The sequence below is a fragment of the Cebus imitator genome, unplaced genomic scaffold, assembly GCF_001604975.1.
Source record: "Cebus imitator isolate Cc_AM_T3 unplaced genomic scaffold, Cebus_imitator-1.0 Scaffold9, whole genome shotgun sequence".
Taxonomy (NCBI): domain Eukaryota; kingdom Metazoa; phylum Chordata; class Mammalia; order Primates; family Cebidae; genus Cebus; species Cebus imitator.
This window is the reverse complement of record NW_016107324.1, coordinates 5,907,496-5,930,601: the sequence shown is the minus strand read 5'-3', so window position 1 is coordinate 5,930,601 and position 23,106 is coordinate 5,907,496. Positions and strand designations below refer to the sequence as shown.

Sequence of the window (23,106 nt, the reverse complement as noted above, 5' to 3'; positions counted from 1 at the left end):
TTTATCCTACCACACAAGCCAACTGTGGTAGCTGGGCAGCGTTTGGTAATTTTAGATGGAACATTCTCTCATTCCTGGTCTTTTTATTTTTGAGATGGAGTCTTTCTCTGTCACCCAGGCTGGAGTGTAGTGGCGTGATCTCAGTACCCTGCAATCTCTGCCTCTGGGGTTCAAGCGATTCTCCTGTCTCAGCTTCCCGGGTAGCTGGGATTACAGGTGCACCCCACCAAGTCCAGTTAATTTTTTTTTTTTTTTAAGAGAAACAGGGTTTCACCATGTTGACCAGGCTGGTCTCAAACTCCTGACCTCAAGTGATCTGCCCTCCTTGGCCTCCTGAAGTGCTGGGATTACAGGCGTGAGCCACCACGCCCCACCTAAATGTAACATTCTCTAGGTGCCTGCTCTTCCCTCAACACGTGACTTTCTCCAATTCTTACTCAGCCTTCACTTGTCAATAGAAACAACCCTTTTCAAGGAAGACTTGGCTGCTAGGGTAGATCTCTTTGTCATAGCTCATAGAGCACCTGTTGCTTCTTTCATGATGTAACTTCCTCTTGCCAGAATGTAAGCTCTGGGAAGGTGAAGGGTTTGCCCATTTGGTTACCACCCATCCTGGAACAGTTCCTTGTGTAGATTAGCTACTCACTATTTGTTGCATGAGTGTAGACCTCCCCCTATTTATTCATTCACTACATGTTCAGTATTTTGCAGGAAAGCAGAAGCCATGTCTGTTTCCTTACTATAGTCTCCCCAGTGTCTTAGCCAGTGCTCTGTACATGGTAGGAGCTTGGCCTTCATCAAAGGCATGATGGAATGCACATGGGAGGGAGGAGAGCTCTATCTCTGCAGGAGCTTGGAGCATGATTTCTAATTAGGCAGTTTGTCTTCACAGTCCTGCGTCTGTCTATCCATGACTGTTCTGGGCCTTGCTCTGCCTGCATTTCCAGGCTTGGAGCATGCTGCAGGGCCTTGATCTCTGCTAAGCCCTTATCTGATAAAGTTTAGTTACTTTATCTTCACTTAAGTGTCAGTGCCTGCTTTCTGTTAGGAACTCTAGAAGACCAAAAATACTTTGTGACTAAGGGAAATAAACCTCTAATGATATGATTTAATCTGGAACAGGGTAGAGAGGCTTTTATTTTGGGGACAAAGAGTACCTGTTTTCTTTCATGCAGCTGACTCCTCCACTCACTTACAAGGGCAAATCTGACTCAGCTAACATGCCAGTCCAACAATCAGCGCACAACAGAAGTGTGAGGCTGCAAGGGATGCTGAGAGGTCATTCAATCCATCTGTCAGCCCCTGGGCAAGGACACACCTAGGACCATACCAAACTGTCCCCAGTAGGTGTGTCTAAACCACATTTTGTAAGTCTCCAAATAGAGGAGAGTCAACAATATCCTAATTGAACTCATTCACATTTAACAAGATTTTCAGGCATGTTTCTTAATCCCTTCTATTGCAGCATAGTTTCTTTCTTTCTGTGTGTGTGTGTGTGTGTGTGTGTGTGTGTGTGTGTGTGTGTGTGTGTTTTCTGCTCTTCAGTGAGGAACAGCGGTTTCTTGCCTTTATAAGATAAAGTATGTTGGTATCTTTCACTTTTCTTTTTATGTTAGATTTTCTAATCCTTTAGAAGATAGAATCTTTGGGACTTGCCTCTAAACCCATTACAGAGGCAGATTTTTGATATTAAGGATAATAGTTTGCCGCCACCCCTTAATGCCAGTGGAGATGAGCAAATTGTGCTGTATTCAGAAGACAGAGAGGCACAGGTAGCTAAAATAATATGAATTACCACTCTAGAGATGAGTCTGAAAGTGCTATTTTCTGGAGTACATGCTGAAATAAGAATCCTCATCCCATAGAAAAGAGCAGTTTCTCCACAGGAAAGTTCCAGGAAACGTGCCCTACAGCGAGGTTTGGAGAAAGCTTCCTGGGAAACTCACATGTCCTCAGAAAGCTGTTGGACCAAAGGGCAACTGATAAAAAAGAATTTGCCAAATCAGGAATTCTATTTTGTTGTGATATCAGGAAAGTAAAGGAGATGAATTATTAGTTTTTCTCCAGTTATATTTTAAGGAAGGGGAACTTGAATCAGCAGCATGCATATTTCAGTCAGGGTGGTGGCAGGCACATGCCAAATAAGACATACAAGACAACAATTATCATCTGAGATTTGTAATGCTTCATCTACTTAATAGAAATTTCTAATCTTTGAGGAGGAATTAATTGTAGATACATTTAATGAAGGAGAAGAATCAGGTTCATATAGGCTAAGTCACTTTCCCAAGGCTACACAGGTACAAAATGACTGATACAGGACATGCTTAACTGGAGTACCCATTATTTACTGACCCAGCACATGTCTTCAGGGTCTTTTGAGAATATGCTAGAAAAATAAGCATCTTCCAACTTCCTGACCCAGTAATTGGGGAGGTCTGGTCAGTTGGTCTCACATTCTGGCCCTTCGGGGTTATTTGTCCCATAAGTTAATATGCAGACATTTCAAGGTTCTAATAAGCCCCCTGTGTATAGGTTCATTTCCTTAGGGCCTGATCACATGTGGATGAGGTAATTAGTAGTTCTGAACTGCAAAACTGTGTGATTCGGGGCTATAACATAACACAAGTATCAAGAACCTTATCAGGATTGATCCAAGGCTGTTTGCCACCATTACAGGTCTTTGCTGCAAGCAGCCACCTGATACTCCACAGGAAAGGATACTCCTTTGTAGAGCCTTCTGGCCTAGGAACCTGGTGACTGTGTGTTCCTTTCCTGACATATTACGAGTCACATATATACAGACATGTTTAAGAGGCCGAGGTATTTCAGTGTCATGCTTAGTCTGACAGCCATGGCTGGAATCCTAGCTCTGGCGGCATCGGTGGTGTGAATTTGGGGAGGTTTTTTAACATTTCTGGGCCTCGGTATCCTCATGTGTACTGTGAGGATAATCTTAAAAACATACCCAACAGGCTTTCTTGGGGGATTAATTGGAATCATAGAAGAAAATAGCAGAGGGTCTGTCACATAGGAGGAGCTCCAAAGATAATCACTGTTTCTTGTTACTGCTATTTGAGAAGCATATGAAAAGGAGGGCTGGATGGAGTAAGGACAGAGTTCAACTTCGTATGGTTAAGATGGAGAGCATGGTGAGATTGTGTCCCTATTCAGAGAGCTTAAAACCTAGAGATAGCTTTAAGGGTGGGAGGGTAGGAAGTAATAAATAAATGAAAAACATAAACAGCGCAGAAATGTTTCCTAGCACAAAGTAAAATGGCTGAATTTTAAACCACTATAGTGGTGGTGAATTCCATGGGCCCTGGAATCTGACTCCCTAGGATCTGATCTAGGCTTCCATTTAGTATCTGTGTGATTTTGGGCAAATTCCTTAAATTTCTGGGCCTTGCTTTCTTCTTTGGTAAATTGAAGATGATAATCACATCTTCCTTATTGATCAATATGGTAAATTGAAGATGATAATTACATCTTCCTTATCGGTCAATATTTAATAATGTTAGTAGTGATAGCAGCAGGTCACAGACAAATTCCCAGGTAGGCAGGGACAGGTCCCCAGTGAAACCTGACCCTCATGCCAAAGACAGCGTGAAGCCTACAAACTGAGCTGCCAGTTCTGGGTGGAGTCCATGACCTGAGTGAGAACTTCCTCAATGCCTTTTAGCTAATTACATCATGCTTTTGTCAGGCCTGCCCAGGGACCAATCAGCATGCACTCCTCTATTCTGAGCCCATAAAAAGCCCAGACTCAGCCTCACAGATGGCTACCCACTTTCAGGCCCCCTCTCAGAACACAGAGGGCTACCCACTTTGGGTCTCCTCTGGTGTTGAGAGTTTCCTGTGGTTCAATAAAATTTTTCTCTGCCTTGCTCACTCTTCAGTGTCTGTGTACCTCATTCCTCTTGGTCGTGGGATGGGAAGCTGGAACCCGTCAAATGACAGGTGCAAAAAGAGCTGTAACACGTGCTCCTGCTCACTGAGCCAGGGGAGTGAAGAAAACCGCTAGGTGCTACATGCAGCTGTGGGTGATGGTAGTGAGCAAGCTGTTACACACTCCCATTCAAGCTGTTACACATCCCATTCACGATGGGAGTGAGCAAGCCGTTACACATCCCATTCACGATGGGAGTGAGCAAGCTGTTACACACTCCCATTCAAGCTGTTACACATCCCATTCACGATGGGAGTGAGCAAGCTGTTACACGCTCCCATTCACTTTAGCAGGAAAAAGAGAAAGCTAAAATATTTCCTGGGGGCTAGGACCTTGGGACTCCCTGGGCGAGAGCTGTAACACCCTCGGGGCTCTGCAGTTGCTGGCCTCTCCCAGTTTTTGGGTGCCACTGCATTCCCTTCATCCAAGTGCTGGCACCCAAGATGGAAGCCAGTTTCATTATCCCTGGTCCAGCTGTGGGCTGTGGTGGGTGCAGCAGGTGGGCACAGGATCCAGGCTGGGGCACAAGCTGAGTGCAACCTGCTGGGCTGAGTGGGTGGAGTGGGACTGGCAGTCTGAGTGAGACCCTGGGCAGAGGTCACAGCGGCTGTAGAGATTTCTGGCTGACGAAACAGCACCAAAGGAATCCTATAATACTAGTAGTTATTTTTGCTACGATTACCCTGGAGATTAGAGAGATTATAGAAAATGCAATAATTAGGAGTGTGAATTCTATAGCCAGGCAACCCGGGTTTGAATCCCAGCTCTGCCACTACAGGCTGTTTGACTACAGGCAATCTACTTAGTTCTTTGCACTTCAGTTTCCTCATTTATGAAATGGGACAATAAATAGCATATTTTTCATATATTTGTTAGGCTTAAGTGAATGCATACACACAAAGTACCTAAAACAGTCCTGGTGACTTGGAGCATTCATTAAATTATAAATGATTCAAAATTAAGAAAAAACTTCTTTGCAATGAAAAGTAGTCATAATTTCACGGCTTTTTTTTTTTTTTTTTTTTTTTTTTTTTTTTTTTTTTTTTTTTTTTTTTTTTTTTTTTTTTTTTTTTTTTTTGTGCTCTGCTTACTTATTGGCCTGGATTACTTCTGAGAAGCACCTGCCTATCTTTTAGCCAAGGGCTAATTACACACCTGGTTCAGGTATCACGGGATGGTGTTCTCAGTGTCCTCCAGCAGCTTCAGGGCGAGTCCTATACGTCGATGTGGGAAGACGCATAAGGTGCTCTGTCAGCTTGGTAACAGATGGCTAGCCCCCTAGCTGCCCAAAATAGCACAGTAGCGGACTTACCTGCTCTATATTTATTCTCATTTTTTTGTTGGCTTGGAAAAGGGTTAGGGAGGGTACTTATGTGCCATGTCATAGGATTCTAAGTGAGAAAACTTGATATCAAGTTTGTCTTCAACTAGTGTTTGATTAAATTTACATAGTCATATCAATTCAATATTAGTTCAATATCTGGAAACTGCCTTCTCTTATTTACTCTTAAAATTCTTTTTGGTCTGCAGCCATTTAGCTTTCTTGAATCTTCTTTTAGGATCTTTTGCTATGGATTCTTGGAGAGCTTCTCTGCCCTCCAAGTTTAAGTCAAGGCATGTTTGTTGTCTGCTTTCATATAATTTTTTTTTTCTAACAGTCCACAACTTTTAATTATGTCTCATTTGCATCAGTAATTGTTATGAGGTTCCTAGGGCCGCCAAAACAAACTGCAAAAGATGGGATGGCTTAACACAACAGAAATCTATTCTGTTATAGTTCTAGAGTCCAGTAGTCCAAAATCAAGGTGTTGGCCAGGCTGTGCTTCCCCAGTGGCTCTAGGGGAGATTTCTTAGTTGCTTCTTCCAGCTTCTGGTGGCTGTAGGCATTCCTTGGCTTATGGCCATATCACTCCAATTTATGCCGCCATCTTTGCATTTTCTTCTCTTCTGTATCTTCTCCTCTTCTGTCACTTGTGAGGACCTTTGCCATTGGATTTAGAGCCTAGCTACGTAGTCCAGGACAACCTCATCTCCAGATTCTTAAGTACATTTGAAAATATTCTTTTTTGCAAATTAGGTCACATTCATAGGTTTTGAATATGGTTAGGACACAAACATGTCTTTTTTGAGGACACCATTCAACCTGCTACAACTGTCATGTTAATATTTGTTTCCCCCATTATCTCTATGACAGTAGGGACTGACATTTTTCTTTAAATATATCCTCTCTCCAAGATTTCTCTAGAGCATTTCTAGATTCTGAATCCTACTTCCTCTTACCATGGAACTGATAAGGTAGTCTAATTGAATTTTGTCCACTCATCCCATTTCTCAACTTACATGACCTTAATTTTGAGTTTTTATTACATTTAGGTGTAATCTTAGACAATACTGCTTTGTAGGTCACAGTGCTGTATTCTTTTCTGATGACTGTAACAGCCACGGTAGTCATACAGTTAAAGAAATGCTTATTTTTCACTGTATTATTTGTTCTTGCTCTACTTATGACTTGCCAACATTTCAAATATTGGTGGGTTGTTGACAGTGAAACTTGGCTGAAGATTGTGGTCTTCTGTGAACCAAAGACATCTGGTAGGTGGTTGAAATTCTGGGACTAATTTTACTTAGGTCTATCCAACCACAGAAGTAATTTGCAAATTATCACTTTCCTAAAGCATAGCCCCAATAATTCCAACAAAAGACGCTGAAAATTTAGGCAACTAAAGCTCTAGTTGTTTTGTCATTAAAGAGAAATGAAAATATATCAACTAACAATTAGGCATTGAAACAATAAAAATTGGTGGGGGCCCAACAGTGAAATAAAATTAGACCAGTCCAAATGAAGGCATTGCTTAAGAATATAAATTTCAATATAATAGAAATTAATGCCACTAACCTGAGTACTAGTTATAAGGCAAGTATTATTCCTACAGCATTAGTAAATGTAGAAAATCTGGTAAAACTCTATTTTGGTGCCCAAGTTTTCCTCTTAACTCTCTTCAAGGCTGAATACTGATTGCCATAATGGGATAAGATCTCTCATTTATTAAAACAAAGCACATGTGTTGGAAAAGAAAAAGATTCTTAACATTTCCCTGAACTACAAACTGATACATCACAAATCTGAAATGACTATTGAAGCCCATCAATCAAAGACTCTCAAAACAGGTCATTATCTTAAGCGAAACATCTCAAACAGAAAGTTAAATATTGCATGTTTTCACTTATAATTGGGAGCTAAATAATGTGTACACAGAACATAGTGTGAAAAAATAGACATTGGAGACCTGGAAAGGTAGAAGGGTGGTGGGGTGGGGTGAGGCATGAGAAATTACTTAATGGGTACAATGTACATTATTTAAATAATGATAACACTGAAAGCCCAAATTTCACCACAATGCAATGTATCCATGTAACAAAACTATAATTGTACCCCTTAAATTTATGCAGACCTCCCTCCCCTCCCACCTCACCACTCTGCTCAGGATAGTAAAAAGTAAAGTTGGTCTACTAGCTTGTTGCAACGGGAGTAGGGGGTGGGGGGGAGTGGGAGGGGCAGCAGAACATGGGAAACGACAGGCAATCTCAGTAAGAGGGACTTAGAAAGGACTTACTACGGGATTTGAATTTGCATTAGGAGATTTGTGGAGAGTTTAAGGAACTGAGGTTTTTCTGTGGACTGAATGTTGTGACGAAGGAAAGTAATTCTATCATTTGATATTTTAATAAGTTTATCTTGAAGGTGGGAGAAACAAAATGGGTCTATATCATAATTGGTAAAGAGGCAGTAATCATTGATACTAGCCAGAAAAGGGGTAAGGTTGGTGATTTTTCTGAAATAGACAATGTTTTTCTTTTCTTTCTTGGTTTGTGTTTAGACATGACCACAATGGTCTTGTTCTTATCTTATTTCATGGTGAACATAGGGTGGTGCTGTCTAATGTTGCTGTTCTGTGAAATGGTTTGTGTTCAACAGAGGAACATGATGTATTGCTGTGGGAGCTGGGCTGCCTCCTAGGAGTACCAAAGTCCAGGTGTTAATGCCAGGCTGGCTCTTCCTTTTTTCAGAATAACCACCATTCTCCTGAGGCTGTGTGACAATTAATGGTATGACAGAGGATGGGTGGGAACTCCCAACACTATCAGACCAAGTGGTTGGGAGGTGAGTTAGGGGCTTCGGGAAGAAGATGCAGGCCTGTGCTGGTCCACGCAGGAGAAATTAGGAAGCCAATGACACCAGACTTTGGCACCCTGCATCCTTCTGTAGCATGAACACATCACTACACTTTTCATATGAAAGAGTCAATATCACCTTAGTTTCTGCCCTCTAAGTGAACATTAGATGACTTATACGTACTAACGAAAGGTTTCTGACTCCTACATTAGAAGTTTTGAGAACATAGCAGCCCCTCAGGAAATCTATTAGATAAGGGAAAAAATATTTCACCATGTTTTGCTAGCTTAAAATAATCCTCTACCTGAAATTCAAGTTAGCATTTTCAGCCTGGCTCTGAGGTAGAATGGATGGAAATAATCAGAGATCACCTGTCATGACCCATTAAGAAGTACATTTGAAGACAAGAGCTCCTGGGCTGTAACTCGTCAAGTAATAGAGATTCTCCTCTATTCTTTTTTGATGACTTATAATTTTAACACTGATGACCTCTCCATGATATTTGATCACTACATTCAGAAGTATTCCATTTCGTGTTCTCAACAACAGTATGCTATTGTATTTACATTTAAAAATTCTGGCTCTTTTCTGGGGTCTAACACTTGATGAAATGAAAACCTGAATCATTTTAGATTTTGTTATGCATTTCCTCTTTCAGTTGTAGGTTTAAAAATTCTTCTATGTATTAACCAAAAAACAAATAAAACTCATCTTTGGCTTGGTGAAAAAAAAATTCCCAATGTGGGAAACAGAAGACATGGTTTCTTCCTGGTGCTGTCTAAATGTTGATATGTCACATCTCAGAGCCTTAATTTTCTTAATTACAAATAAAGGGGTTGAGCTACATGATTCCTATGTACCCCTTAAACTCTATAGTAATGCCAGACTCAATGTGCTTTTTTGAGTATAAAAGTTTACATTTCCCTTGGAAAAATTTCTCAAGTTCACCGATATTTTTCTCCGTATTTCGAAGGTCAGAAAAAAGACTCTCAATAATATAATGCCAGTATCATCATTCAGTGATCAGTTATATTAAACCAGATAACTACTCCATTTTTAAAAAGTTAATTTCAACCCCTTTGCTGAAAGCACTTTTTCAAAATAGCTAAGAGATGAAATGGAAATCAGTACATTGTTTTTTCTTCCATTTTCTTTCACATTAATTGTCAGCTGATGTGAAAAGCCAGTGAAAAATCCCCAGGGTGGAGGGCTGGATGATCAAGCTGCTGAATCATCACTCTGTGAACGTGCGGAGGATCCGGAGATGGTTCTGTCTCTCAGCTGTCTGCGAGAACAGGCTGACTTCCAAAAGTCGCAGCTTTGGTAACTCCCCCATCTTCCCCAGCACGCTTTTATTCACTGTTTACTGAAAGCCTGCAGAGCTTCAGCCATTGAGCTAAGAGCTGAGGGTACAACAACGAGCAAGACACAGCTCTGTCCTCAAGGGCTAAGCAGATATGACATGCAGTGTGATTAATCTACAGAGAGAACACGCTACCGTTCCAACATATTTTGAGAGGTAGTTTGGGACACCTTTCCAGGAGAGTGTTGCCTATGCATAATGCCAAATGACAAGCAGGAGTTGGCCAGGCAAAGGTGAAGGGAGTGGGAGTGAGAGGCTCCATTCAGAGACTTCCATGCAGAGGCTGGTTTGGTCAGCGATAGAAGAGACGAAAGAGAGACTGTACTAGGAGTATTGGCATTTACCTTAGCCCTGGGATCCTGAGAGACGAAGGCAGTTATATGAATTCCACTGCTCTACTGTGTCCCAGAAATGGCTTTCTGCAGGGGGCCGTTGTTTCCCCTAGGACTCAGGTAAGACTGCTGACTCCTCCCTTGTTTTCCTATGACCAGTCTAGACATAGACCCTCCAGCTTCCCATTCTTTGCCTCAGAAAGCAATCTAGATAATACTACCATGATTTGACCAAACTTGAGTTAAGCTTCTCTCCTTCCTCCATGTCCCTAAATTTTTACCCATCCTCAGCCTGAGCTGGCATTCAGCCTCTCTGTAATGCCCGCTCCTGAGTGTCAGCTAACCTCAGGGTAAGACAGTTTCTGATCCACTGTCCAATAAAACCACTGCTACTTGTTCATTGCACTTCCTGACACCTGGCACTTTCTAGCTTTATTATTTTTCCCTATTAAAAGTCACTTTTCTGGCTGATCTTTAAGATATGTAGATCTTCATGTTGGCATGTTCTGCCAAGGACAGGAAAGACTACTGAAAAGTGTAAGGAGAGACTACTGAAAAAAATTAGTGCAAGAGAGGGGAATAGAGAAGGGACTAGTCTTTCCCTGCTCTTGGAATAATCCTTTTCAATAGTCTCTCCTTACGTAAGTCCAGATTTGTTTTTTTATTTGACACTACAAGAACATGCTCATGATTTGGAGAGTTGCAAGTACAGACGTTCTTTTAGCTCACTTCTACTTAACGGATCCCAACTTAATGTTCTTCTCTATTGACAGAACGTCCTATTTCAAACAAACAAACAAACAAAAAAAAAAAACGCTGGAATAAAGATAATGCCATCTTGCTCCAAAATAACAAGGAGGACTTAAAAGAGAAATTCTGACTTTATCTTTGATGAAACAAGCTGTAGATCTGAGCAATAAAATATATAGATAAAAAGGAAATAGGAGAATGAGAAATGGTTGATCAGAGAAAGTTTAAACCTAACCAGGTAGTGATAAGGGGTGGGATATCAAATAAAAGCAAGTTGATTAGCTTCACAGCCCTTTATGCTAAAAACTCTCAATAAACTAGGTATTGACAGTATGTATCTCAAAAAAATAAAAGCTATTTATGACAAACCCACAGCCAACATCATACTGGATGGGCAAAAACTGGAAGCATTCCCTTTGAAAACTGGCACTAGACAAAAATGTCCTCTGTCACCACTCCTATTCAATATAGTATTGGAATTTCTAGACAGAGCAATCAGGCAAGAAAAAGAAACAAAGAGTATTCAATTGGGAAAGGAGGAAGTCAAATTGTCTCTATTTGCAGCCGACATGGTTGTATATTTAGAAGACCCCATCATCTCAGCCCAAAATCGCCTTAAACTGATAAGCAACTTCAGCAGTCTCAGGATACAAAATCAATGTGCAGAAATCACAAGAATTCCTATATACAAATTAACAGACTTAAAAAGAGCCAAATTATGAGCAAACCCCCATTCACAATTGCTACAAAGAGAATAAAATACCTAGGAATACAACTAACAAAGGATGTAAAGGACCTCTCCAAGGAGAACTACAAACCACTGCTCAAGGAAATAAGAGAGGACACAGATGGAAAAACATTCCATGCTCATGCTTAGGAATGATCAATATTGTGAAAATGGCCATACTGCCCAAAGTAAGTAAATCTTATACATTCAAGATTATCCTCATCAAGCTACCTATGACCCTCTTCACAGAGCTGGAAAAAACCACCTTAAACTTCATGTGGAACCAAAGGAGAGCCCGTATAGCCAAGTCAATTCTAAGCAAAAAGAACAAAGCTGGAGGCATCACACTACCTGAATTCAAACTATACGACAAGGCTACAGTAATCAAAACAGCATGGTACTGGTACCAAAACAGAGACATAGACCAATGGAACAGAACAGAGGCCTTGGAGGCAATGCCACACATCTACAACCACTTGATCTTTGACAAACATGACAAAAACAAGCAATGGGGAAAGGATTCCCTGTTTAATAAATGGTGTTGGGAGAACTGGCTAGCCATGTGCAGAAAGCAGAAACTGGACCACTTCTTGACACCTTACACTAAAATTAACTCCAGATGGATTAAAGACTTAAACATAAGACCTAACACCATAAAAACCCTAGAAGAAAACCTAGGCAAAACCATTTAGAACATAGGCATAGGCAAGGACTTCATCACTAAAACACCAAAAGCATTGGCAACAAAAACCAAAACAGACAAATGGGATCTAATTAAACTCCAGAACTTCTGCACAGCAAAAGAAACAATCATTAGAGTGAACCGGCAACCAACAAAATGAGAAAAAAAGTTTTGTAATCTACCCATCTGACAAAGGACTTATATCCAGAATCTACAAAGAACTAAAACAGATTTACAAGAAAAACAAACCCATTCAAAAGCGGGTGAAGGATATGAACAGACACTTTTCAAAAGAAGACATACATGAGGCCAACAAACATAAAAAAATGCTCATCATCAGTGGTCATTAGAGAAATGCAAATCAAAACTACATTGAGATACCACCTCATGCCAGTTACAATGGCAATCATTAAAACACCTGGAGACAACAGATACTAGAGAGGATGTGGAGAAACAGGAACACTTTTACACTGTTGGTGGGAGTGTAAATTAGTTCAACCATTGTGGAAGACAGTGTGGCGATTCCTCAAGGACCTAGAAATAGAAATTCCATTTGACTCAGCAATCCCATTACTGGGTATATATGCAAAGGATTATAAATCATTCTTTTATAAAGACACATGCACACGTATGTTCATTGCAGCACTGTTTACAATAGAAAAGACTTGAAACCAACCCAAATGCCTATCAATGATAGACTGGACAGGGAAAATGTGACACATATACACCAAGGAATACTATGCAGCCATTAAAATCAATGAGTTCGTGTCCTTTGTAGGGACGTGGATAAACCTGGAAACCATCATTCCCAGCTAACTGACACAAGAACAGAAAATCAAATACCACATGTTCTCACTCATAGGCAAGTGTTGAACAATGAAAACACATGGACACAGGGAGGGGAGAATGACACACTGAGGTCTGTTGGGGGGGACTAAGGGAGGGACAGTGGGGGATAGGGAGTTGGGGAAGGATAACATGGGAGAAATGCCAGACATAGGTGACAGTGATGGAGGCAACAAACCACATTACCATGTATGTACCTAGGCAACAATCCTGCATGTTCTTCACATGTACCCCAGAACCTAAAGTACAATAAAAAAAAATACTATTACAAGTTACATTTAACTCAGGTATGTATAGTTTGCCAGTTCTTATCCAATTGTAAATTAGACTAGGGCTGCCTGTTGGGAGGGAAAAGTGGCTTTTGAAACATGTCTTACTGACTGGGTATAAATTACCTGCAGCAGATTTGTGAGACAAATTTGAAGCAAGAGATGCCACCAGGCAACATTGTATTGATTGTAGATTGATATTCTGCTGATTTTAAGGTGAAAAATAAAGATTGTTTTAGTAGCAAAAAAAAGAAAAAAAGAAACATTTTCATAACTGAAAAACATGAATTTCCAAATTGAAAAGCGCTGTTGAGTTCACAGTGAATGAAAACAGACCCCCATCAAATTAGATCATCATAAAATTTCAGAGGAGTAATGACAAACTTGTCCTGGGACTTACATTTGTAGCAATACAGAGAATTAGGTAACTGGGACTCTCTCCCACTCTAATATAGCTAGAAAATGCTGAATAAAATATAACAAACACCCCTTTGGCAGTAGAGTGAAATGTCAGAAATAAAAGGAAATCCTCAGGAGGCTGAACTAAAGGAAATGCCAACTAGAGCTGTAAGCACGTGAGGCGATATGATGGCAGTACTGGTTAAAGGTTGTAGATGTCTGTCATAACCACACAAGGAACAGAATTGAGTTTTTGGGGCCAAAGTTGGTAGTTGGAATGGCCACTATAGCATAAAACTAGAACCTTCAAAGGGCAAAATAGCCTCAGCTAAAGAGTAGGGATGGAAAAAAAAATGTACACACCCGCAAAAGTAGGTAAGCATTTTGTAGTAATAAATGCAAGATTGAGAAAGATGCATCCGGAAGCTAGTGTGCTCATAATTCTTATATCTTAAGTCTTACAGAATAAGAGTTCATGATAAAAAGTTACAAAACACATGAGCAATCAAGCCACTATATGTGAAAGCTAACAGATTCAACATATAGCAGGATTAGAAACCTGAGATTTTCAGATACCAGTTTTATGGTATCTTAAAAAATGGCTAGAGGAAGTTTCCAAAACAAAGAGGAAATGATAAATGAGGAAATCTTGAAATATTTGAAGATATTTTGATGTGGTTCTCAAACTATGTAGATAAAATATTTAAGACAATTATACTATCAATAGGGGAAGGGTAAAGGGACTTAAAGGGGTGTAAGGTATCTACAAAGCAGAAAAGAAAAATGCATCAAAAATAAGGAAATATAGCAGTAAGCACAGTAAATAAACAAGGATTACATTCACTAGGTAAAAGAACATGTATGTTGAATAAAAATAATCCTTTTACATGCTGGTTACCAGAGGAATATAAAACTAGAATGGCTGAAAATGAAATAATGAAAAAATATAAATTATTAAAATACTAAAGAAAAATGCTGGCACACCTATATTAATAGCAACAAAACATTAGGGCAAAACCATTTTTAAGAATAATACAGCAGTATATATCACTATATACAGTGAACATATGTGAATATAAATGTATAAATACATACATATGTATGCACTTGTACACTGAAGGACCATTCAATTTACCAGGAAGATAGAAATACTGATAATCTGAACACACCCAACATTGACACAACAGCCTCAAAATATATATGGCAAAATTGACAATATCATAAGGATTGTAAATAAGTCTTCAATTACATCTCACTAATTGAAAGACTAAACAGACTTTCTTCCCAAGAAAGCATACATAGAATGTTTAAAAAAATTGACCCAATACCAGATTATAAAACAAGCTTCAACAAATGTTAGAGAATTGATGTCAAATGATCTCTGATTATGATGTAATTAAATTTAAAAATCATTGACAAAACTATCTACATTTAGAAATTAAAAACAGACTTTTAAATAACTTGCAGATTAAAGGAGTCAGTGTAGAGAAATTAGACCCAAATCACAATTAAATATAACATTTCAAAGAGAGCCATTCATGACCTTAAATGCTCATGTTGTAAAAGAATAAACATGGAAACTTGATGAGTTATATGTCTAAACCAAGAAGTTAGAAAAAGAACTACTACAAAAAATAAAAACAAAGTAGAAGCCAAGTCACAATAAAGATGAGAGGATAAACTGATGAAATAGAAAACAAAAGTAGTAGTAGAGACCAACCAAACAAAAAATTGGTTTTTGAAGTACGTATTTCAAATAGAAAAATTGTTAGCAAATCTGCTTATGAACAAAAGAACAAATATTCAAATGACCAATGTTAGCAAGGAGAAAGTGATGTAAATACAGATTCATCAAATAAAAATAATAGAGAATACTATAAGCGATCTTGAGCCTGGTGCAATGCCTCACGGCTGTAGTCCCGACACTTTGGGAGGCTGAGGCAGGCAATTGCTTGGCAAAACCCTGTCTCCACAGGAAAAAAAAAAAATTAGCCAGGCATGGTGGCCAGTGTCTATACACCCAGCTACTTGGGAGGCTGAGAAGGTAGGGGCATCACTTGTCCCTGGGAGTTCGAGGCTGCAGTAAGCACTCCATCTTGGGCAACAGACCAAGACCCTGTGTCAACAACCAACCAACAACAAAAAATGTAAATAAAAGGGATAATTTCCTCGGAAAACACATTTTACCAAAATATAACCTACAAAATTATCATTATATTAATAATTTACTGTACCCCTTCCAATATCTGGTGGTTGCCAAATGGGTATTATAAAATTCACCTTTTATTGTTCTATTTCTACATTTCATGAGTGAAGAAAGATGGGCATTGGTTAGAACAAGACACGGGACATATGAAAGTTTTTGAGGCTAAGTACAATAAACTTAATAGGTGTTTTAGATGTATACAGTACTTGTAAAAATAAGTGCTAGCCCTCTTGAATACTCTTTCTAGCCAAACAATGACTTACTCTAGGCTCAATAGGAATCAGGCTTTGTATAGGTAAGATTTTCTTTAGGAAGAGATAAAACGGTCCTTTGTTACTCTTGTTTCTAGTTTAGAACAAAAACCATTCAATCGAAAAACATTCAATAATCTGATACATGTGCAGAACGTGCAGGTTTGCTACACAGGTATACATGTGCCATAATGGTTTGCTGCACCCATCAACTTGTCAGCTACATTAGATATTTCTCCTAATGCTAACCTTCCTCTTGCCCCCCCCCACCCCATGACAGGCCCTGGTGTGTGATGTTCCCTGCCCTGTACCCATATCTTCTCATTCAATTATGAAATTTAGCACATCTGGAATGGGACAGCAGGGAGACCTTTTGCCCTCACAATCTCACCTCCACCTCTGTATCTTGGAGTCAGATCATTGTCTGCATGTGACAAGAAAATGGCTGACTGGCTGTGACCATAAGAAGGGAAGAATGAGAATGATTGGACATACTCAAATGCAAGTACAGTTATTTTAGATTGATAATTGTTAACTCTTAAAAGATTAAAAATTCCCACGAGTTCAGCTGATTAAAATTTTTAAATAACAAAGAACATTCATTCCTGATGCTACAGACTGATTGGCATGACTCTGCCTGATAGTATGAGAAAGTTACAAACAAATAACTAATGAATAAGTGAATTTTTTTTTTTTTTTTTGATATGGAGTTTCGCTCGTATTACCCAGGCTGGAGTGCAATGGCGCGATCTTGGCTCACCGCAACCTTCGCCTCCTGGGTTCAGGCAATTCTCCTGCCTCAGCCTCCCGAGTAGCTGGGACTACAGGCACGCACCACCATGCCCAGCTAATTTTTTGTATTTTTAGTAGAGACGGATAGTTCTGATACCAGCTGTCCTATCATCTCCCAGTTGCTGCAGTATCCACAGAGATAGCCCCTACTTTTCACTGGTACCTACTCTGATTGTAAAACTAGTCTGTTGCACAAGCATTAGTGAGCAATATAGACTTTTCTATTCAGTAAAAGATTTCATAAGGAGAAAAGTAGAGAATTTATGTTGCATTTTTCATGGCAAACAAAGCTCTTTTCTCCCCCCATTTATTTTATTGCATTTTAGGTTTTGGGGTACATGTGAAGCACATGCAAAATTGTTGCATAGGTACACACGTGGCAGTGTGATTTGCTGCCTTCCTCCCCATCACCTACATCTGGCATTTCTCCCCTTGCTCCCCACCCCCCACCGTCCCTCCCCTATTTCCCCCCAACTGACCCCAGTGTGTAGTGCTCCCCTCCCTGTGTCCATGTGTTCTCAATGTTCAACACCCGACTATGAATGAGAACATGCAGTGTTTGATCTTCTGCTCTTCTGTCAGTTTGCTGAGAATGATGGTTACCAGGTTCATCCATGTCCCTACAAAGGACATGAACTCATCTTTTTTGATGGCTGCATAATATTCCATGGTGTATATGTGCCATATTTTCCCTATCCAGTCTATCGTCGATGGGCATTTGGGTTGGTTCCAGGTCTTTGCTATTGTAAACAGTGCTGCAATGAACATTTGTGTGCACGTGTCCTTATAGTAGAACGATTTGTAATCCTTTGGGTATATACCCAGTAATGGGATTGCTGGGTCAAATGGAATTTCTATTTCTAGGTCCTTGAGGAATCGCCACACTGTCTTCCACAATAGAGATTTGGGAGAAGAAAACTATTGAAAGAGCTTTGAACTAATTTACACTCCCACCAACAGTGTAAATTAGTTCAAAGCTCTTTCAATACTTTTCTTCTCCCAAATCTCTCTTCTGCTCTCTGAACTTTCTGGGATTTTTCCTAGGGAAGCCCAACTCCTCACTCTCTTCTGAAGTAGAATGTTTCTCCTCTTACTATGAAGCACTGGCCCAGGGTACCAAAGCCTGAAGGGTACTCTGCCTTAACGAAGTTTGTCAGTGTTTTCCCCATCAAGTGGGTCTCATCCTATGCAGGGCATGCCACAGTAGGACAATTATGTGGTTGATGAAAAGGTGCCAATAGACAGGCAAAGACAGGTTTCTTTGGGCAAAGATTGCTACAGGGACCATAAGACAATAGACCATGCTCTCTGCTGGAGGCTGAAGCTCTTAGATTCCCTAATGTTCCCCTTAGAATGGAAAGCTGCCACTGACATCACGTGCACAGAGTGAAGGTCCTGCCAGGCTCCGGGTATTCTTCAGGGATCTCCTGGGTAAGGGGGATATTTTAAAAAATAATGAATATGTCATGGATACTACCTGATCATAGCATATCCTGGCCAAGGCCTGGAATAGGGTTGTGGAAGCTCCTTGTTGTCTGAGCTTTTAGCTATTGGTGAGAGAGTTCAGAGAAGGGATCTAGGTGGCAGGGCCAGTAGCTAATCACTATCCAATAGGCAAGTGGTTCAATATTTATCAAACTGTTCAGCTATACAGGTCTGTGTAGGTTTAAAGTACATATACAGTCCTCCTGATACCTCTCAACTGTAATAAATTGGTTATGAACCTACCTATATTCAAGATGTGAATAACTTGTACTTTCCTGAATGTCCACTCACAGAACAGATGCACATTGAAGGTTAATGTCTCAGGTGTAATATCCTTTAGCAATATCAGGCAGTGCTTGACTAAGTCTATTCTTGCACTGCCTTCCCCTTATCCAGTACTTGTCATGAGGTTGTATCAGGTATTAGTAGCACATGCTTTGAAAAACATATAAAAATTATACTTTAAGTTCTGGGACACATGTGTAGAATGTGCAGGTTTGCTATACAGGTATATATGTGCCACGGTGGTTTGCTGCACTCATCAACCTGTCCTTTACATTAGATATTTCTCCTGATGTTATCCTTCCCCTTGCCTCCACTCCCCAACAGGCCCCGGTGTGTGATGTTCCCTGCCCTGTGTCCATATGTTCTCATTGTTCAACTCCCACTTATGAGTGAGAACATGAGGTCCGTTCGCTGAGAATGATGGTTTCCAGCTTCATCCATGTCACTGCAAAGGACACGAACTCATTCTTTTTTATAGCTGCATAGTATTTGATGGTGTATATGTGCCACATTTTTTAAAATCCAGTCTATCATTGATGGGCATTTGGGTTAGTTCCAAGTCTTTGCTATTGTGAACAGTACTGCAATAAATGTAAATGTGCATGTGTCTTTATAGAATGATTTATAATCCTTTGTATATATACCCAGTAATAGTATTGCTGTGTTAAATGGTATTTCTGGTTCTAGATCCTTGAGGAATTGCCACACTGTCTTCCACAATGGTTGAACTAATTTGCATTTTTACCAGTAGTGTAAAAGTGTTCCTATTTCTCCACATCCTCTCCAGCATCTGTTGTTTCCTGACTTTTTAATAATTGCCATTCTAACTGGCATGAGATAGTATCTCACTGAGGTTTTGATTTGCATTTCTCTAATGACCAGTGATGAAGAGCTTTTTTTCCATATGTTTGTTGGCCTCATAATTATCTTGCGAAGTGTCTGTTCATATCCTTCACCCACTTTTTGATGGGATTTTTTTTTTCTTGTAAATTTGTTTAAGTTCCTTTAGATTCTGGATATTAGCCCTTTGTGAGATGGATAGATTGCAAAAATTTTCTCCCATTCTGTAGGTTGCCTGTTCACTCTGACAATAGTTTCTTTTGCTATGCAGAGGCTCTTTAGTTTAATTAGATCATTTGTCTATTTTGGCTTTTGTTGCCATTGCTTTTGGTGTTTTAGTCATGAAGTCTTTGTCCATGCCTATGTACTGAATGGTACTGCCTAGATTTTCTTCTAGAGTTTTTATGGTTTTAGGCCTTACATTTGAGTATTTAATTCATCTGGAGTTAGTTTTTGTATAAGGTGTAAGGAAATGGTACAGTTTCAGTTTTCTGCATATGGCTAGCCAGTTTTCCCAACATCATTTATTAAATAGAAAATCCTTTCCCTACTGCTTATTTTTGTCAGGTTTGTCAAAGATCAGATGGTTGTAGATGTGTGGTGTTATTTCTGTGGTCTCTCTTCTGTTCCATTGGTCTATATGTCTGTTTTGGTACCAGTACCATGCTGTTTTGGTTATGTAGGTTTGTAGTACAGTTTGAAGTCAGATAGCATGATGCCTCCAACTTTATTATTTTTGCTTAGGATTGTCTTGACTATGCAGGCTCTTTTTTGGTTCCATATAAAATTAAAGCAGTTTTTCTAATTTTGAAGAAAGTCAATGGTATCTTGATGGGAATAGCAGTGAATCTATAAATTACTTTGGACAGTATGGCCACTTCTATGATATTGATTCTTCATATCCATGAGCATGGAATGTTTTCCATTTGTGTTCTCTCTTATTTCTTTATTTCCTTAGTAGTTTGTAGTTTTCGTTAAAGAAGTCCTTCACATTCCTTGTAAGTTGTATTCCCAGGTATTTTATTCTCTTTGTAGCAATTGTGAATGGCAGTTAACTCATGATTTGGCTCACTGTTTATCTATTACTGGTGTACAGGAATGCTTGTGATTTTTGCTCATTGATTTGTATCCTAAGACTTTGCTGAGGTTGCTTATCAGCTTCAGGAGTTTTTGGGCTGAGACAATGGGGTCTTCTAAATACACAATCATGTCATCTGCAAACAGAGACAATTTAACTTCCTTTTTTTTTCTATTTGAATATGCTTTATTTCTTTCTCTTGCCTGATTGCCCTGGCCAGAACTTCCAATACTATGTTGAACAGGAGTGTTGAGAGAGGGCATCCTTGTCTTGTTCTGGTTTTCAAATGGAATGCTTCCAGCTTTTGCCCATTCAGTATGATCTTGGCGGTGAGTTGTCACAAATAGCTCTCATTATTTTGAGATATATTCCATTAATACCTAGTTTATTGAGTGTTTTTAGCATAAAGGGATGTTGAATTTTATCGAAGGCCCTTTCTGCATCTATTGAGATAATCATGTGATTTTTGTCATTGGTTCTGTTTATGTGATAAATTATATTTATTGATTTGCATATGTTGAACCAGCCTTGCATCCCAGGGGTGAATCCAACTTGATCATGGTGGATAAGCTTTTTAATGTGCTGCTGGATTCAGTTTGCCAGTATTTTATTGAGGATTTTCACATCGATGTTCATCAGGGATATTGGCCTGAAATTTTCTTTTTTTGTTGTGACTCTGCCATGTTTTGGTATCAGGATGATGCTGGCCTTATAAAATGAGTTAGGGAAGAGTCCTTTTTCTATTGGTTGGAATGGTTTCAGAAGGAATGGTACCAGCTCCTCTTTGTACCTCTGGTGTAATTTGGCTGTGAATCCATCTGGTCCTGCGCTTTTTTGATTGGTAGGCTTTTAACACATAGGGTGTATGTGTGCAGGAATTTATCCATTTATTCCAGACTTTCTAGTTTATTTGTGTAGAGATGTTTATAGTATTCTCTGATGATAGTTTGTATTTCTGTGGGATCAGTGGTGATATCCCGCTTATCATTTTTTATTGTGTCTATTTGATTCTTTTCTCTTTTCTTCTTTGTTAGTTGGGCTAACAGTCTATTTTGTTAATCTTTTCAAAAAACCAGCTCCTAGATTCATGGAGTTTTTTGAAGGGTTTTTTTGTGTCTCTATCTCCTTCAGTTCTGCTCTGATTATTTCTTAATTATTAATAATTACTAATTATTTCTTGTCTTCTGCTAGCTTTTGAATTTGTTTGTTCTTGCTTCTCTAGTTCTTTTGTGATGTTCGAGCGTTGATTTTAGATCTTTCCTGCTTTCTTAAGTGGACATTCAGTACTATAAGTTTCCCTCTAGACACTGCTTTAAATGTGTCCCAGAGATTTTGGTATGTTGTGTCTTTGCTCTCATTGGTTTCAGAGAACTTATTTATTTCTGCCTTAATTTTGTTATTTACCCAGTAGTCATTCAGAAGCAGATTGTTCAGTTTCCATGTAATTGTGCGGTTTTGAGTGAGTTTCTTAATCCTGAGTACTAATTTAATTGCATTGTGGTCTGATAGACTGTTATGATTTCCATTCTTTTGCATTTGCTGAGGAGCATTTTACTTCCAATTATATGGTCAATTTTAGAATAAGTGTGATGTGGTTCTGAGAAGAATGTATATTTGTGGATTTGGGGTGGAGAGTTCTGTAGATGTCTATTAGGTCTGCTTCGTCCAGATCTGAGTTCATGTCCTGGATATCCTTGTTAATTTTTTGTCTCATTGATCTGTCTAATGTTGACAGTGGGGTGTTAAAGTCTCCCACTATTATTGTGTAGGAGTCTAAGTCTCTTTGTAAGTCTGTATGAACTTGCTTTATGAATCTGGGTGCTCCTGTTTTGGGTGCATATATATTTAGGATTGTTAGCTCTTCTGGTTGCATTGATCCCTTTATCATTATGTAATGCCATTTTTTGTCTCTTTGGAAGGCAGCTATGCTAATCACTATACCACCAATGCCGCGACTTCTTTGTCCTTTTTGGTCTTTGTTGGTTTAAAGTCTGTTTTGTCAGAGACTAGGATTACAATCCTTGCTTTCTTTTTTTTTTCATTTGCTTGGTAAATGTTCCTCCATCCCTTTATTTTGAGCCTATGTGTGTCTTTGCACATGACATGGGTGTCCTGAATATAGCACACTAATGGGTCTTGACTCTTTATCCAATTTGTCAGTCTGTTTCTGGCAAATTGGATAAAGACTGGCAAATTGGATAAAGAGTCAAGACCCATCAGTGTAACCCATTTACATTTAAGGTTAATATTATTATGTGTGAATTTGATCCTATCATTATGATGCTAGCTGGTTATTTTGCCCATTAGTTGATGTAGTTTCTTCATAGCATTGATGGTCTTTACATTTTGGTATGTTTTTTCAGTGGCTGGTATCAGTTTTTTCTTTTAATATTTAGTGCTTCCTTCAGGAGCTCTTGTAAGGCCAGCCTGATGTGACAAAATGCCCCAGCATTTTCTTGTCTGTAAAATATTTTATTTCTCCTTTGCTTATGAAGCTTAGTTTGGTTGGAAATGAAATTCTGGGTTGAAGATTCTTTTCTTTAAGAATGTTGAATATTGGCCCCCACTCTCTTCTGGCTTATAGTGTTTCTGCCAAGAGACCTATTGTTAGTTTGATGGGCTTCCCTTTGTGGGTAACCCAACTTTTCTCTCTAGCTGCCCTTAAAATTTTTTCCTTC

General features: G+C 39.2%; 1 protein-coding gene and 1 pseudogene across 1 annotated transcript in view; one reads left to right on the top strand and one right to left on the bottom strand.

The window, feature by feature from the left end:
• The window catches only part of CPA6 (carboxypeptidase A6), a 320,090-nt gene that overhangs the window by 90,120 nt on the left and 206,864 nt on the right, over nt 1-23,106 (bottom strand). The window lies entirely within an intron of this gene.
• The window catches only part of LOC108314834, a 47,484-nt pseudogene continuing 29,501 nt past the window's right edge, over nt 5,124-23,106 (top strand).